General features: G+C 40.1%; 1 protein-coding gene across 10 annotated transcripts in view; it reads right to left on the bottom strand.

The window, feature by feature from the left end:
- MTUS2 (microtubule associated scaffold protein 2) overlaps window positions 1-12,642 on the bottom strand; it is a 588,485-nt gene that overhangs the window by 126,814 nt on the left and 449,029 nt on the right. The gene's annotated exons all lie outside the window — the stretch shown is intronic.

Raw genomic sequence — 12,642 nt, forward strand, 5'->3', positions numbered from 1 at the left:
CAGGGTGGAGTGCGCTTTCTCCATCTTGCCTGGAACCAGAACTCAAGTTTGGATCCTTTGGATCACCTGCTTAGTTTTTGCATAGGGCTTTCATATAAGCAGTGGTCATTCTAAGGGCTGTTCATTGTTAAAAGTATAAATAAAGATCTGAAGAAGAAAAAAATTCTGACCATAGAAGAAAATAATTATGAACACCTCAAGTCTGAAAAATTGCTCAGGCCTTTACTTTTGGAGGGGAAATCTAGCATCTTGTGGATCTCACTTAACAGCCACCTGAGTCTATTTCATGGCTTGCCCTGGGCATGGTGGAATGTCTTCCATGAATAGGTATTTGTCTCTAGGAGCGGAGCAGAGTACTGACCCTCTGGCCAACTTCATAGTTAATCCCAGCATAGCTACTTAATTTAGGGCAATAAGAAACCAGTAAGGTACTAATGCTCCTTCATCCATAGTGCCAAATTGTTGAATAAAGCAGGCCTTATCACTGCAGCCACCAAACACTGTTGTCTATTGACTGTCAGAAGTGTGACAACGCAGCATGAAATCAAGATGATATTTTGCACTGAGATTTTGTTCTGTTGGCATTGCTAGACATACAGGGATAAGGAAAATCAAAGCAGAAAAGTTCTCACCACTGCCTGAGCAAAGGGTATGTGTTAACACCCCAGTGGTATTTGGAAGAACTGTCCCGTTTTGTGATGTTTTTGTCAATAAAGTAGCATGGTTAAAATAGTGGATGGAGCACTGGAATTGGAATCAGGACACGTGCATGGAGCAGGAGAACTTAATTCTACTTTTGCTAGCCAACAGACCTTAGGCCAGAAATAACTTCTCTTTCTCTGTTTCTCTACCTGGAAAATGGGGATACTCTCCTAGGCTCTCCTGCCTGTCTTCCTGCTAAAAAGATGAAATGAAGTGCTCTGCAACTATACCATGGGGTATCTGACTGGGATTTTCTTGAGGGAAAACCCTGTGTCATCCACTTTATTATTCTGAGACTTACCAAGTGCTTGTTAAATATTTCAAGAATGAAATAACAAAAAAATATTATGTGATCAAAGCAACCTGAGTTATCAATAAAGTGGGCATCAAAACACCTGCATCAAAAGATTAATATGAGAATTAAATGAATTATATGTAAGAAATATAAAGGGCATGGCAGTGTCTATAGCAGGACACATTTGATGTTTACAATTCTTTTCCCCCCGCTAAATCCTGGAGGCTTTACAGAACAGGACTGCAACAACTGAACATTACCTAAATGTTAAAGCCACTGGACCCAAACAAAGACAGCCTAAAATACCAACAACTACATTAAAGCTTTTCATTTCGTCTTTTAAGAATCAACCCCTTTATCATTATGTAGTGCCCCTCTTTATCTCCAATAAACTTCCTTGTTCTGAAGTCTCCATCTCAAATTAATAGAGATATTTCCTATTTCTTTTGATTAGTGTTAGCATCGTATATCTTTCTCTATTCCTTTACCTATAATCTGGGTCTTTATAAGTAAATTAGGTTTCTTGTAAGTGGGTGACATCAGTGGGCCAGTGGCTCCCCCTCCCAACTCCTGCTGGCTATGGGAAAGCTCCTCAGAAGTAGGGGGAAGGGGTCAGGTGCTTTCATACCAGCCTCAGTGCCACTTGACATTCCTGGTCACCTACTGGAAGGAGCCACCATGCTGCCCAGCAGTCCCTTGTGTCTTGGGCCCCCTGAAAGTCCTTCTGCTCTACTAGCTCTCCCGATTACCCCAACTCTGCACTCCATGGCCCACCTACCTCAACATACCTACAAAGGGCCCCCTCACCACTGGAAAAGCAGAAACAGCAAGCATCACACCCTATCTTAGCTCCCCTGCCATTAAATCCACAAACAAACAAACAAAACAAACAATAAAAATAAATTAGGTTTCTTGTGGACATTTAATTAAGTTTATAAACATCATTTTCTCTCTCTCTCTCTCTCTCTCTCTCACACACACACACACACACACTTTTGAGAGAGAGAGGGAGAGAGAGCACAAGAGGGGTCAGGAGAGGCAGAGGGAGAGGAAGAGAGAATCTCAATCATACCATACCAGCACCATACCAGCACAGAGTGCTATGAGGGGCTCAATTTCATGACCCTGAGATCATGACCTGAGCTGAAATTAAGAGTTGGACACTTAACTGACTGAGCCAACCAGGTGCCCCACTATCTCTTTTAATTGGCATGTTTAAACCACTTACATTTAATGTGATTACTAATAGACTTGGATTAATATCTACCATCTTTTCTAGTAACTTTTCTATTAATTGCATTGTTCTTTCTCCCTCTCTCCTTTTCTTTGACCTCTTTATGCTTAGAGCATAAATGTACATTCTGTCTCTATGTTTCTTTTAAACTGAAACAAGGAGCACCTGGGTGGCCTGGTCAGTTAAGCATCTGACTCTTGATTTCAATTCAGGTCATGATATCAGGACCCTGAGATTGAGCCCCACATTGGGCTCTCACTGAGTGTGAAGCCTGCTTGAGATTCTTTCTCTCCCTCTCTGCCCTCCCCCTATTCTCTCTCTCTCTCCAAAAATAAATAATAATAATAATAATAATAATAATAATAATTAATTAATTAAAATTGAAACAAAAATTAGGGACATCCTTTGAGCAGTTATATTACCTCCTGTCTATTGTGTTAGCATAGACAGTACTTATGATAAGTCTTTGTTTCCAAGAGAACACTGTAATGTAATAAAGTCTCAATACTTTTGAATTTTAAATGTGTCCCTTTTTGTTCTTGGTAGAGCAGAAGTGATGGGCTTTCACTCTCTTCAGGGACTGAACTACAGATAAAAAGTGTTTGACTCTTAGGTTGTGATACGTAATTGCTTTTGTGAATTATCTCATAGGCAAACTACTTGCGGTATACAACATAAATCTTTTTTTTGCTGTCTCAGTAATTCAATTGTCAAGAATAAAATGAAAAATAAAAGTGGTTGTGTTCAAACCTAGTTTCAATTAAGTTTGTGGAATAAAGCAGGTCTGTAGTTCACATGTAGTTCACATGAACAGGAGGAGAGTAGCACTTGCTTTCTGTTAGATTCCCTAGAATTTAAGGTGGTATTTGACATGTGCTCTTTTCTCTAGGCACAGATTTTCACTTTCAGACAATGCCCTGTAGATGTCACCATTGCCACTTCTCACAGGGTAAAGTGGCTACTCCAAGGTAGAAGGAAGAACGACCAAACTGCTAAACCATTTGATTGTGGAGAAACCGGAACATTCTGGTTGCCTTTACCTGTTTACAGATACTCCTCTAAAACTGCCAAACTCATTCTGTATCACTTTCATTGACTGTCTGGTACCTGGTATTATAAATCACTCTCCCCTTTCAGAAATTTCTCTCTCATAAGCCTGTGAGGTGGGATTCTCCTGTTTCCACCACTTCTCTTTCTTTTCCTCTGGCCCCCACCAGAGCGCTGCCTTCTTTGTCCCTCTGTATATACTCTCGTCACTCTCATCCGTTTCTATGTCACTTCTATATAAATGGCTCCCAAGTTTTCTAGAGCTTCTTTTTTCTCTCCTGATATCTAAACCCATGTTTACTTCCCTCGGAAAACCCCAGCATCAGAAAGCAGTCTTGAAAATCAACCAAAGAGGGGGCTATACTAGGTGTGGAGGGATGCTGCAGGAAACATAATCAGCACAGACAGAATGGTAGGAACCCATAAATTGAATTAATTTAGGAGAAGCAGAAATTCTGAGCCATAAGTAACTATATTAAAAAAAACAGAAGCTCCTCCACCTGAAATTCCTGAGACAATGGGAAAGACCTAGGATGTTCTGGAAATGAGGAGTGGGATTCTAGACTAGTTTTTCTGAATCTCAAAGGGACATGTGATATTTGAGTTAAAAATGTATTTTGGAGGAAAAATGTCCATTTCTACAGGTCCATTGGACCTGGACCTTAAGAGTTCACTGATACACAAAGTGTGCAGTTCCAAAGATACCTAAAAAGATAACCCATGACCCCTTTAAACATTTCTGAGCTATAAACACACATACATCTTATGTTCTTATCACTTAACATTTCATAGTTTTATGATTTTTGCTTGGGTGTTGTCCAGGTTGGAGTGGGGAGGTTTTATCACTCATCTTCTAGAGCATCTTGTCCTAGTTAAAACCTCAACAAGCTCCCCAATTATCTCACCACCTTGGTCCTCGGTCCTCTATCTACCCTCTCCTTCCCACCAAGACCCCTGATCCTCCTTCTGCCCCTTCTCACCTCTTGCCTAGCAGAGCCTCCTAATTGTTTTCTCTCCCTGGAATTTTCTTTCTACCATCCATCCCATATACTGCTACCATATCTTCCTAAAGTTCAGATTCAAACACTTTAGTACCTTACTCTTTGCCTCCTGACTGCCTCAAAGAGAGTCCCTTTTCTTTACTTTGCTATTCAAGTCCCCAAACCCTTTTGCCTAATTCCTGGCTGTCATCAGTCTCACACTCCAAACTTTAGGCAAAAGACCCTCCCCCCTTCCACAGAACTGTCCACAGAGCTTGCCCAGGACTGTATCCCTTGCAGCATGGGATTCCTCCACCTCTGTCTGCTGAAACCTTATTGCTATTGGAGGCCACTTCACAAGCATCTGTCCTTTCTGAAGGCCCTGGTAACCCTGGCTGGAGGAATAGCTCCTTCTTGCAGCTCCCTTAGCACCATAAGACCTCCTGCACATCATGATTTGAACAAGTGTTTCTCCTCAGGAATTAGAAGGCAGGGCCTGAAACTTAGTTTTTAAATGTTCCATTTAACAAATAGGTGTTGCATTAAACAGAACGGCCAGGGTAGACAGTGATGTGTCCTTGGAACCAGGCATAATTCAGACTGCACATGTGTTGAGGAGGATGCGGGGTGGGAGCCGTGGAGGGAGGCTCTCCGCATAACTCTCTCCAGACAACAGGTACCTTACACAAGTCCATGCTCCCCACTCTTGTCCCACGCAGAAAGACATAGAACAATCCACCATGGCACTTTCCCCTTTCAGGAAGCAGATGCCAAAATGGTAGGCTCATTAGACAACTTTCTCTCCTCATCTCCCTGGCCTGTCCTGTCCTTGAGAAGTTACAGAAGACAGTGCTATCCTTAGACATTAACTCATGCTTTAAATGTTTACAGACGTTTTTTATTTAAAAATGATTTCCCCAAAGAGAAAAATTTAACATATTTCCTAGAATGTGATCATCACGCAGCAGGTACACTTCAAGTGGGCCACCCAATGCACAGGCATACTCCACCACCCTATGAAGGGCTGAGCATGTTCTGGTATTTAAATTATGGCATTACCTCACAGAGTTAGAGGAAATAAATGAAATCACGGACTTCAGAGCATGAGAGCCACTTCACTCCAATCTGGTCTGCAAAGTTGGACCTCTAGTTATCCCATTTTGTAGAAAAATTGAGGTCTAGATGGAGTACCTGGGTAGCTTGGTTGGCTAAGGGTCTGACTCTTGGTTTTGGCTCAGGTCATGATGTCAGGGTCTTGGGATTGAGCCCAGAGTCAGGTTCCACACTCAGTGGGGAGTCTGCTTGATATTCTCTCTCTCCCTCTGTCCCTACCCCTGCTCATGCTTTCTCTCTCTAAAATAAATAAATAAATCTTAAAAAAAAAAAAACCCTGAGATCTAGAAAAGTTAAGAAACTCCTTTCTCACAGGAAAGAGGTTTTGGAGCTGAGGCAACTATAACTCCCATCTCTCCAGCCAGTATTTCTTCTTTAGAGTTACCATTCCTTCTACTTGCTTTTGCTTGGAGGGGAGTTTACAGCAATTCATTTACTTTAAAATAAATCTCCAGATTGACTGTGTTTTTTGTTAAAGGGCATGGGTCTAGATAGGTTGAGTGGCATAGCCTTGCGACGTGCCACTTTCACTCTGCTCAGCTGCCTCCCTGGCCTGTAGGAAAACTACACTAAATTCTGCATCTCAGCATATTTTAAAGTCATGCATTTTTACTGCAGAACACGTTTAACCAACTGCCAACCAGGAACTGGGGAAAGCCTGAGGGCTTCCTTTCAAAAGCAACAAGTGAAACTCATCTTTCTTCTCCCTTGGCATCCATCTGTATTCAAAGAGCTTTCATTTAATTTTAAAAAGGAAACTATTTATGACAAAGTATAAAAGACATGAGCTGCATAGGGGCAATTTCTACCTGAGTCAAATATCTATTCTTATTTCCTTATTATGAGAGTTATATTATTATCAGTGAAGTTAGCTCTTATCAGGGACCAGTACTGGAGATCTTCCATAAAAGTTGAGAAGACTTTACAATTTTAAGTTTTATTTTCTACCTACCATGATGCTTTCCATTATTGACACCCTATGCCAAGGGTTCTTACTACTTCAGAGAGCTGCTTGGCATAGTTGGGGGATTTCTAGCCTTTGATATTGGGAGTATTTTGATATTTTGGGGATATGCTAAGAATTTCCTTAAGCTAAAAATAAATAAATAAATAAAAATAAAAAAAAAAGAATTTCCTTAAGCTAGAACCATAAAAGTAAAAGCAAACACTCACTGTTGTCCCAGCAAGGTACTGTGGCTGCATTTACTTTTGTGACATATAACATTCTTCCAGAAGAGTAATTACCAAATGGTCAATTTACTACTTCAGTAGCACTTCCCACTAGGTTATATGCTGAAGAATCATCAGAAGTGCTCACATTTTCTCTAAGACTTTAGTTATTCAAGGTAAAATTAAGGGAAGACAAAATAATCCCAGGGCATTGTTTATCAGGGAGGGGGATACAAAACACTATATTTAGATGGGCATTTTTTAGAATTTAAGGAGCAACAAAGAGCTTACTGTTTTCAATTTTTATCAGCTCTGAGAGCTTCACTCAATGGCAAAGTCTCTGAAATACAAAAATCCTTTGGCTGGTGGATATAATGGCTTCTCTACTGCTTTTGGAGCTCTGGGGCAGACATTTATCCTGATAAATCCCTGAGTTTAAAATATGAATGTAATAAATGGATAAAGCCAGCGAGCATTTATTTTACAAAGGGATTCTACACCTGTCTTTTCTATCCTCCCCTTTACCACACACCCTACTCTGACCAAACAACAAAGCCAAGTGCTCTGGAACATGAAGATGAATCTGGGTGATCTTCACTATTAAGAGGTTTCAATCCATTACAAAGCAATCACTGCATTTTATAAACAATTCCTGAGTGCCTAGGTGTCTAGTCATAAATCATTAATATAGCAGGAGCTTAAAGATAGGTAAAAGATAGCTTAAAGATAGACGCCGCTTTGAAGATAACAGACTTTGAGTGTCCCTTTCCCTGATAAACAATGCTCTTCCTTCATTTTTACTCATCTAGAATCCCACCTGCATCCATTGCTCCTCCAAGTCTCCTTAGACCATTCACAGTGGTCCTCCCATTCATAATAACTGGGCTTGCACCTGCACACATACTACTTTTATTATGGCAACAGGTTAAATATTACCTTAGACCATTTCCTGTTAACATCCTGTACAGTGTTAACTTTTTTGATAACTGTTTTGCTTTTTTCTCCTTAATTACATTGAAAGCACCTTGAAGGCTAGAAGGGCAGAGGGAGAGGGAGCACATAATCTTGTGGAAAAACACAGGTGTTGAATATGGACTAACTTGTTTTTGTATCGTGGCCCCCATCTCTTTCTAATTGTGTTGTCTTTAGAATGCTACATAATCTCCCTAGGTTCAGTTTCCTCACCTATCATATGAAAACAATACTTATGCCAAGTAGAGTTGTTGTGAGGGTTACAATAATACAAATACTATAAATATATATTATATATAATGACATCCTATGTATCTTATGTATATTATATATATTACTATATTGTGATATATACTATTATATACACATACACATATATAATTTTATCTAAAGTGTGTAGGACATAGGAGATGGTCAATAAACAGGAGTGATACTGTTTTAAGGAGTTCTGCCTTTTACTTTTTTGAATACTCCACAGAAACTTTCATAGGGTAGAGGCAGCATTGATAAAAATCTACTAACATAAATGAATTGAAAAGTTGAAGTTGAAATATATAAACTATATTTTAAAATATATACCCTTAACTAACAACAAAAACATAGATGAAGTGAACATAGTAAAATGTTAATAAGTATTAAATGTAGATGATGGGTGTTTGGATGTTGTTCTTTCTACTCTTCTGTATTTAAAATTATTAAGTGAGGGGCACCTGGGTGGTCAGTCAGTTAAGTGTCTGCCTTCAGCTCAGGTAATGATCCTGGGGTCCTGGGAACAAGCACCAAATTGGGCTCCCTGATAAGAGGGGAGTCTGCTTCTCCCTCTCCCTGGCTCCACTTATGTTCTCTCTCATCATCATCATCTCTCTCTCTCTCTCAAATAAATAAATAAATAAAATTGTTTAAAAAATTGCTGTGAGATATAAGGTCAAATAGTAAAAGATATATATATATATATATATATATATATATATATATATGGGGGAAAAGGAGGGGCTGATGAATTATAAATTTTTCTTATGCTTATATAGTACACAAATGTTTGACATTAGTTTTCAAGTCTTTTATACCTATTTACTAAGAAATAAACAATTAAAATCCATCATCTACTATCACATTTATAAAGCCAAAGATAAAAATGACACAAATCAATATGAAAAATATTGAATAACCATAATCAATCTTACAAAAATAAAATGAAAATGAATACACCCTCAGATGTAACTTGTATAAAACTTCATGCAAGGCAAGGGACACCACCACTTAATACATAACCCTTGTCTGGATTGTTTCCTAGATTGACCACCAGGGGCTGCTACAGAGTAGCATTCCTGGGAACCAGGCAACAAGAAGAAAAGAAAAATCCTTCAGCTTGACCCGAAGAAGTGCAGAGTCTGAGAGTCATGCTCATTACTATACCACCCGGAGGTCTCACACCACAGATTTCAGCAGATGTCTCTGGCCTTTGGTGAGGACTGTGTCTTGCCACAAGGGTGGAGCTGCCTGGAATCAGTGCAAGTGTGAGGCTGATGTTAGCACCTAAATGTGGCATCTTGGAATCCCTGGACATTGAGCTCAGGCTGTGTCACAGCTGACAATTTTCACAGCTACTCTGCCAGGAGCTGGAAAGCATGGGGCCAGAATGGAAGATTCTTATCTAGGCTTTTAATTTCTTTTTTCTGGTGACTTCCCATACACTGAGACTTACTTCCAATATATCTTTAATGGTCTCAGCACATTCTAGAAAAAAAAAAAAATAGCAGCAGCAGCTGGATAGACTAGAAAATTATTTCTATCCTTAAAACACACCCCAGGCCAAACTCTTCATGTACATATATAGCAAAACAAGAATGGTCTGTACAATGTTTTAACTTCGTCTCATCTGTGTCTTATTCATCTGAGAGTAAATACCTGAGGGCAGGGTTTTGTCAGATTTCCTTGTACTCAAAAAGAAAGTTTTACTCAATAACTGTTTGAAGTAACTTCACTCTTTAATTTACATTCTCACAATAACCTTGTGAAGTGTTATTATTATTAACCCTTTTTGAAATTAAGGAAATAGAGACTCAAGGATGACTGGTCAGAGGGGACTCGGGCTGGTGGAGCCAGGGCAAGGGCAAGGATCTTACTACTTTTGGTAATGTGATGAGGCTCAGAGAGGGACAGTGACTTGCCCAAGGTTGCATACATAGATGGAGGTGAAGATGGGGCTGACTCCTTGATGGTCCTGTGCCCTCTCTACTATGCCATGCTTTGCAGACAAATCTGCTACAGTATAGAAACAATACATAGTGTAGACTTCCAAGATACATGGTAGAGTCTTCTAACTAGAAAAGAAAAGAGATACTGCCTTTTCAGGCTGGCTGTAGAGGTCACACTCTTCATAGCTGGCATGATCCACTTTGGACATTACCACAAATAAAAATGATTCTTTGGCTTCCCACGAGGATGATACAGGATCATGAGATTTTTTTTTTCCAAGATGACCAATTATTTTTTTTTTAATTTGAATTCAATTAATCAGCAGTCCATCATTAGTTTTAGAGGTAGAGTCTAGTAATTCATCAGCTCTATAGAACACCAGTGCTCATCGAATCATGAGGATCACAGGACCTCATAATAGAGGGCTCCACTATTGGAGGTCTCCTGGTTTGCTGTGCGTCTATTTCCTAGGCCCTCCACCCCACCTCACACCTCCTGGTCTAATCTGGTAGTACTGGCAAACTCTCAAATCAACCATCTTAACCACATAGGACACATGGCAGCCTGTGTGGAAGCCACGTATGTTCAATTACAGACTTTTTTTTTAACATGCCCATTTTTAGTTCTGGGGTTTATCTGGAGAGAGTTGAGCTCAGAAAGACAGAAAAGCACACACTGTGTAGGAGGTGAAATGTCATGGTCGTTTGGGAGGTCTGTCTGGAGCTGCCGGTTGTGATTTACTGAAAAGAAAATGAAATTCATGTCTGCCATCCATCTTGCTAAAATGTCATGCTGAGTTCAACTCAAGTAGTAGGGAGGTCTGAAGGTGATGCCTACAAATCACCTGCTAGACTTTTTTGGTCTCTGATTTAAGAGCTAGGTGCATGCTGCAGAGAAATAAAACTCTTGGTCCATGCTCCAAAGAGGAATATTTGGGGGGCATAGAAATATATAACTATGGGGAACCAACCCTTAACTTTGGCACAGGAACTCCCTTCTCTGCCATCATGTCATAAACGGAGTCCAAGAGTTCCAGCTTGGAAACAGCACATATTGCCAATACGTTATGTCAATGTCTGTTGGTACGTCTATGCATAGAAACTTTTATCAAGGATTTGTTACATGATGAGCACCAAGTGATGCATAGAATAGCTGAATCACTATACTGTACACCTGAAATTTATGTAACACGGTATGTTAACTGTAGTGAAATTAAAATTTTAAAAAAGGATTTGTTAAGACACTGGATGATCCGTGGGAAGGGTAACTCCAGAAGGGCAGAGTAACAACATAAATGCCATCATTGAACCTCAATGAACAACCTTGTTTTCCTCTTTATTAAAAACTTGACAGTGAAAAAATCATATCAGGCCAAAGGACAAAAACCTTTCTCTTATAAGAAAACTGCTTGGGGGATCCCTGGGTGGTGCAGTGGTTTGGCGCCTGCCTTTGGCCCAGGGCGCGATTCTGGAGACCCGGGATCGAATCCCATGTCGGGCTCTCGGTGCATGGAGCCTGCTTCTCCCTCTGCCAGTGTCTCTGCCTCTCTCTCTCTCTCTCTCTGTGACTATCATAAATAAATTAAAAAAAAAAAAAGATTTTAAAAAAAGAAAACTGCTTGGGAGCACCTGGGTGGGCTCAGTGGTTGAGCATCTGCTTTTGGCTCAGGTCGTGATCCCAGGGTCCTGGGATCAAGTTTCATATCAGGCTCCCAGGAGGAACCCTGCTTCTCCCTCTGCCTATGTCTCGGCCTCTTTCTTTGTCTCCCATGAATAAATAAAATCTTAAAAAAAAGAAAAGAAAATTGCTCAATATTTACCACAGCAAGTCAGGCCTCTTTGACACCTCAAAAATGTGTATGATTTTCATTCTTATAGGAGTGGGTGTAGAGCTACTTCAGCTGTTCAAGGTTGATAACCATGGTATTAGACCAGAAAAGAAGGTATACAATTCAAGTTGGTATTCATTGTTAATATTTTGGTTGGGAAAGAGGCTAAAACTATTGATGAAACTGAAATCCATTCTTCTGGTCTTTCATTACACCAACAAATTGGTAACTGGGGTTTTCTGCTGAAAGCTTTAAGCAAAACAGAAAACAACAACAAAAAAAGGCAGCTCAGGCTTCCGTACTGGGGGCAGGGGAGAGGCTGGAGGATGTCATATAAAGCCAGAGTCCTCCATGCTTTCACGTTCAGGTGATAAAACAAAACCAGGGACATGGTGCTATTTAACATTCTTCTGCTTTTCTTCTTTAAATGAGTTAGTTTGTTTTCTTACATAAAAGCATATCTTTACTTCTTCCCATTTATAGTTGCCAGAAGGTCCATATATGAAACTCAAAATGCCCTATGAGTTTTTAACATGCTGATTCGTAATGTTTAAACCTCAAAGGTAAATGTTCATTTCCCCCCACAAACATGCCTTGGCTACTTCTTGCTGAAACACAAATGCATTCAATCAGACACCAGGCTCCCATGAACCTCTGTTCCACGTCAAGAGATGGGGAAACTTAGCTACATCACCGCTAATACCAGACTTCATGTCTGGATGGCTCCAGGAGCCTCCAGACAACTTGTTTGCTAAGATGAAACCACCTCTTTTTGCATTTTCAGAGAAATCAAGGGAGCAGAGAGGATGCCATCCACCCCACGCTGCTCTGTGAACACTGTGAGCGTGGCCCCAACTTCTTGGGCATGGTGCCCCCAGACCGGGCACATTCAATTTCCCACCAACAGCCAAAGTGTCACAGCACTGTGACTCCACCTTCCTTTCATTTGAAATGTGTAGAAATTTTAGAATTTGGCCATTAATCCCTAAAATGCAAACAATCTCACGTTCCATTCTCTTCTGAGATCTCTCCTGCCAAACGTTCATTTATATTTTCTTCTTTTCTTTTTCACACAACTTTCCCTTTTGAAATCAAGGGTACT

The sequence above is a fragment of the Canis lupus genome, chromosome 25 (assembly GCF_003254725.2).
Source record: "Canis lupus dingo isolate Sandy chromosome 25, ASM325472v2, whole genome shotgun sequence".
Classification (NCBI taxonomy): domain Eukaryota; kingdom Metazoa; phylum Chordata; class Mammalia; order Carnivora; family Canidae; genus Canis; species Canis lupus.